The sequence below is a fragment of the Oryzias latipes genome, chromosome 1, assembly GCF_053564925.1.
Source record: "Oryzias latipes strain Hd-rR chromosome 1, Olatipes_Hd-rR_3.1".
Taxonomy (NCBI): Eukaryota; Metazoa; Chordata; class Actinopteri; order Beloniformes; family Adrianichthyidae; genus Oryzias; species Oryzias latipes.
This window is the reverse complement of record NC_136237.1, coordinates 5,087,699-5,093,666: the sequence shown is the minus strand read 5'-3', so window position 1 is coordinate 5,093,666 and position 5,968 is coordinate 5,087,699. Positions and strand designations below refer to the sequence as shown.

Genomic DNA, 5,968 nt, shown 5'->3' with positions numbered 1-5,968 from the left:
TGAAACACGAAATAATGGACTCTTATTGCGCTTTGCTATCAACCACTGATGTTTTCCTCAAAGATTAAGAACAACTTAAAAAAAAAAAAGGGAAAAAATGTTACAAATATTAAAACACTATAAGAGTTCTACTTTAACTTACTGTCATGAACAAAAGTGGAAACTGTTCTTGTATTTTTACTTTCATGAAATTAAGTTAGTTAAAAAAAATCTCCCTGTGAAACATAATTTCAGTCAGACAACTCTTGCAGAAGAATATTTATTTCACAACATCTTTAGGTTGACATTCACAATTTGATTCACAACTTCGTTTTGGCATAAGGCTCCGTTCAATTCCTTGAGACACTTATTTTTTCCATACACTTTCGGGTAACAACCCCCGTAACGGAGCCCACAGGTGGAAGCCGGGGAGGAGGGAGGGGCAAAGAATGAGCGCTGAAGGTAAGACAGAATGAACAATTGCACACCTGACTTAAATAGGACGCTAAGCAGGTGGGTTAATTAACTGACCCGCCCTAGGGGAGTAACCTGCAATTCTGCCGAGTGTCTGCCCGAAATGCGACGAGTCGCTATTTCAGTCAGACAACTCTTGCAGAAGAATATTTATTTCACAACATCTTTAGGTTGACATTCACAATTTGATTCACAACTTCGTTTTGGCATAAGGCTCCGTTCAATTCCTTGAGACACTTATTTTTTCCATACACTTTCGGGTAACAACCCCCAACACCGAGATCATCCAGAAGAAGAAAATGTAAATGTGAATGTATAATCAGTGTGTAAATAAGATGAGGTGTGTTTTCGGCATCATTCCATTTTCACTTCATTTCATTTCATTTTCCAGTATGACTGCTATGCGTTTACCCGGCACCATTGACCGTTTGGCCGATCCCTTCGAGAACCACTCTACGAAGGGAACATTCTATCTAGTGTATCTGCTATGTGTTTACCCGGCACCATTGACCGTTTGGCCGCTCCCTTCGAGAACCACTCTACGAAGGGAACATGCTATCTAGTGTATCTGCTATGTGTTTACCCGGCACCATTGACCGTTTGGGCCGCTCCCATACGAGAACCACTCTACGAAGGGAACATGCTATCTAGTGTATCTGCTATGTGTTTACCCGGCACCATTGACCGTTTGGCCGCTCCCTTCGAGAACCACTCTACGAAGGGAACATGCTATCTAGTGTATCTGCTATGTGTTTACCCGGCACCATAGACCGTTTGGCCGCTCCCTTCGAGAACCACTCTACGAAGGGAACATGCTATCTAGTGTATCTGCTATGTGTTTACCCGGCACCATTGACCGTTTGGCCGCTCCCTTCGAGAACCACTGTACGAAGGGAACATGCTATCTAGTGTATCTGCTATGTGTTTACCCGGCACCATTGACCGTTTGGCCGCTCCCTTCGAGAACCACTCTACGAAGGGAACATGCTATCTAGTGTATCTGCTATGTGTTTACCCCGGCACCATTGACCGTTGGGCCGCTCCCGTTCACCAGGGGAGCATACTATCTGAAGAGAGAGAGAGAAGACTGGAGGGGAGCAAACGAGATTACACAACCTGATTCAATTTAAACACCATGCATTTTAAACTCATCATTCGCGGCTTCCACTTGAGGAAGGACTTCTCTTAAGATAATTATTTTCCTTACGCTTTAGGGTAACAAACCCCCAACCCAAGATCATCCAGAAGAAGAAAATGTGAATGTATAATCAGTGTGTAAATAAGATGAGTGGTGTTTTCGGCGGCATTCCATTTTCACTTCATTTCATTTCATTTTCCAGTATGACTGCTATGTGTTTACCCGGCACCATTGACCGTTTGGCCGATCCCTTCGAGAACCACTCTACGAAGGGAACATTCTATCTAGTGTATCTGCTATGTGTTTACCCGGCACCATTGACCGTTTGGCCGCTCCCTTCGAGAACCACTCTACGAAGGGAACATGCTATCTAGTGTATCTGCTATGTGTTTACCCGGCACCATTGACCGTTTGGGCCGATCCCTTCGAGAACCACTCCACGAAGGGAACATGCTATCTAGTGTATCTGCTATGTGTTTACCCGGCACCATTGACCGTTTGGGCCGCTCCCATACGAGAACCACTCTACGAAGGGAACATGCTATCTAGTGTATCTGCTATGTGTTTACCCGGCACCATTGACCGTTTGGGCCGCTCCCATACGAGAACCACTCTACGAAGGGAACATGCTATCTAGTGTATCTGCTATGTGTTTACCCGGCACCATTGACCGTTTGGGCCGCTCCCATACGAGAACCACTCTACGAAGGGAACATGCTATCTAGTGTATCTGCTATGTGTTTACCCCGGCACCATTGACCGTTGGGCCGCTCCCGTTCACCAGGGGAGCATACTACCTAAAAGAGAAAGGGAAAGAAATGAAATGGGAGCCGACAGAAGAAGTACTCATACCTGATTTTAGAACGTAAAGCCCACGTCCGCAAAACGCTGTGCGGAACTACAATTTTAGCCGCCATGAACGACCCTAGGATGACACAAACTTACATCCAATACATGACATTCTATGCCATGCTGAAATAACCCCATATACGAAGCTTCCATCTCATACTATGACGGGGTTAACGGCCATAAACATTTCATCTGGCATAATATTCACACAAGCTCAGTAACATCCATTAATCTAAGCTGCCATCACACTATGACGGGCTCGACGCCACAACATCCATTAGGCATGCTACTCACGCAGGCTTAGTAACTTCCATTATTACGAACTCCCAACGACAATTCCACAACGAGCCTAACGGCCACAAAGTTCTCCCATTTGGCATACCAATTAAACGCCCTCAAACCTCCATGAAGTCGAGTTCCATTACACTAACATATAAATGAACTTACGAACCAATTTTGTAGCTCCATCGCATACCAATACAAACCCAGAACATCCTTAATTTTTTAGGCTTCCACCTGACAAATAATTTTCTTTCAACATTTATAATCCAAGAATTTCACACTCATTCCGCCGCTGACATAGATTGATTCAAGCCAGAAATGTCCTTGGAACGCAGAGGAGGTCCACCACCTCTTCACTTTCAGTGCAGCAATAGGTGCGTTGAGCAGTCATCGTTGCAGCACCAGACCAGGGAATGCAGGGGTGACAATCGGCAGAAATGGAGCAGCTGACCGGGGAGTAGGCGTTCGCAGGCTCAGGATGCGATGCATAGATAAAGACAAAACCAGTATTAGTCTTGGCAAAGAACATACAAATAACCCAGAAACTGATCAGTTTTAAAATGCTTGAGACAAAATGGAATAACACTGCTTTTAAAAGAACAATACTGAGAAGCGAAATTCGGTAGAAGTTAAGAAAAAGTCCCATTGTGGAGTCATCGCACAATGGAAACCACCATAATCAAAAATTCCAACAGAGAAGTGACAGTGAAATACAGAACCTGCACAAAAACTTAACACCAAATTTTATGTACACCAGTGGTAAGAGAAGTAACTTTCAAAAGTTCCAAAGGGACGCACCTGCGGAAGGTCACGGAGGAGCAGGCACTGGGAAGTATAACCGAGAACCAAGGAGATTGTAGATGAGGAAGGTCAACATCGCACGTAGCAACGGAGTGCGGCTCGGCCGGATTTGATTCTTGCATCCGATAATAGAGGTGCTGGAATAGGTGGAAACAAAGCACAGACCACTGAAATGAAGTAACCAAGGATGTCCGGATACTCCAAAGACAGGATGAACGACGGGCAGCACAACACGAAGATTACATAGGGACAGAGAGGCGCGCATCAAAACCAAGATCCGAGCAGAAACAAATGATCCGGATGGCGGAGACCCATCCGTCTTCCTTGAATAAAGCGGAACCGAAATCCAAAACGAGTGTCTGACAGAACAACTTATAGAGATGGCATAGTCAGCCGAGCGAAAACGAAAATCAGAAGGAACACGAGGAAAAAAGCCGCCGATGCCAAAATCAAAGCGGAGGAACCGAGGCGCGACAGTTCCCACACAATCGCGTCGACATGAACGTCCGGGTGTCACCTTAGTGCCGATCCAAAACAGAAACGGCCCCTGGGAAAAGCCCATCATTAACCCCCCCACGACAAATCCCCAAACAACCAAAGAACACACAACCAGAACGCCAAAAAACACAAAAAACAAAACAAAACACCAGTGTGCGTGAGTGGACAGGCCATGCGCAAACTGACAGACGCACACACAACGGGGCAGAATTTAGTTCCGCCGAAAGCCAGGGGAACATTCGCTACTTTACCTCCTCTCCCCCTCACACTAAAGAGACCTACCAATAAACCAACCCATCCAAATACAGGTCAACTAGCAATTGTACACAGCTTCAAAGAAAGCAAAACAAATAGCCGCCACTGAATAATGGCCCAGACAGCAGAAACCGGACCAGAGTCTGAAAACGCACTGTGCCTTATAGAGAACTGCAAGTCCCAGGGTCCTTAGGAGCGTGACGTCACAGACGACAGCGACAGCAGGAAAACCCGGAAGAAAACACAGCACAGAAGCCGAAGCCAACGCACGCCGCTCACCAAGCATTCCGGCGACTACGGCACCCAAAAACGCCGAGACATCTCCCGATCGATCGCCACAGACAACCCGACTGAGGCAGGACACTGCTCCGTAGACACGCAACGCGACACGCAGGCACGCGACACGAGAGCCGCGGATCCGAAGACGCGCAACGAGCCGGAAGCCGAAACACAGGGGCAGACGCGGGGAGACGGATGTCCCCCCCCCCGCAGCTGCATCCAAGGAAACACCTTGGCCTTCAGCATCCATGTCTCCCCAGAAAGCTCTACTTAAGCTTTTTGTTTTTTTGTCTACTTGTGTCATTTAGTGGGTAATCAGAATTACTCTTCCCTATCAGGAAACCTGCAAGTTGCACAGTGAAACTATAAGGAGACAACTAGAGGCATTTTGCAACCAATTAGTAGAAAAATGGGCATGCCTGAAAGTGCTGAAATGCTCATTAAAACCATCAATGCAGACTAAGGCCTGTTTCACATAGCATACACATGTGTACTGCTGAACTTACCTCCTCACGTGGCCCACTTGTCGGTTGGATTGGTGTGCATAATTTTCTTTTTTTTTGCATTGATTTTGACTGTATTTTGCAAGAAAGGTGCAGTTTCCTAAATTATACTTCCTTATGAGCTTTTTATTTTTTTTCCTGACAGCATCATGTATCTATATGTGTTTGTTATTTCTACATCAAACTTTCTAAAATAGAAAAAAACAAAAAAAGTGTAGCATCTTGCTGCATATCACGCTTGGTGTAAGGCTACCAAAAAATTAGTCTCTTTTACATTAACAACCTTGGTTTTGTAATTGTTTTCTGACTTAGCACTTAAATTGCTTCAGTTTTTAAAAGTTTTTTTGCAGCATTGCTGGAGCTAAGTTTAAGACCCGCCACTCCACATGATTTCATACGGAGAAAGAGGGAAGAATTTGTTGCCTGTTTCAACATCATTTGCAGGTGTTACAAATGATCTGTTGATACAAAGAACGTTCATTGAGACAAAAAAAATTGTCCGCCAATTCTGCAATTTGATTAACTTGAAAAGATGTAAAAGGTCTGTATAGTTCCTCCTGGGTACACTTTGACTGTAAGAAGAAGAATGTAAACAAAAATCCAAGAAACCACATTATAGAGTTTTTTAAAAAAAATGTATTTATATATTAGTGAAGTTATAAGTATTGGGTGAATAATAATGGAACCTAAAACTTTTCTATGATTTATTTTTGTTTGCAATGACATTTTTGTTACTGGAAAATCCAGCCATGTTTCATCCCTAATGCATTCTCTGATGGAAATAGTCTCTTTCCCAAAATCTTCCCATACTTGGACCCATTTGTTGTGTACTTCTTCTTGTAAATGAAAAAATTAGAAGAACAGGAGGCCAACTTTTTGAGATTTTGTTAAGAAAATCAGAATTGTCAAA

At 44.2% G+C, this 5,968-nt stretch overlaps 1 long non-coding RNA gene across 2 annotated transcripts; it reads right to left on the bottom strand.

Moving 5' to 3' along the window:
• Positions 1-245: 245 nt before the first annotated feature.
• On the bottom strand, positions 246-5,460 carry LOC111948330 (uncharacterized). 2 transcript variants are annotated; one of them, XR_013657090.1, is made up of 2 exons: positions 4,304-5,460; positions 246-3,660 (listed from the first exon to the last, which is right to left on the bottom strand). It is a non-coding gene; the product is annotated as an uncharacterized LOC111948330 (long non-coding RNA). The 2 variants fall into 2 exon arrangements; XR_002874295.2 differs by having other exon boundaries at positions 4,556-5,460.
• Positions 5,461-5,968: the final 508 nt, after the last annotated feature.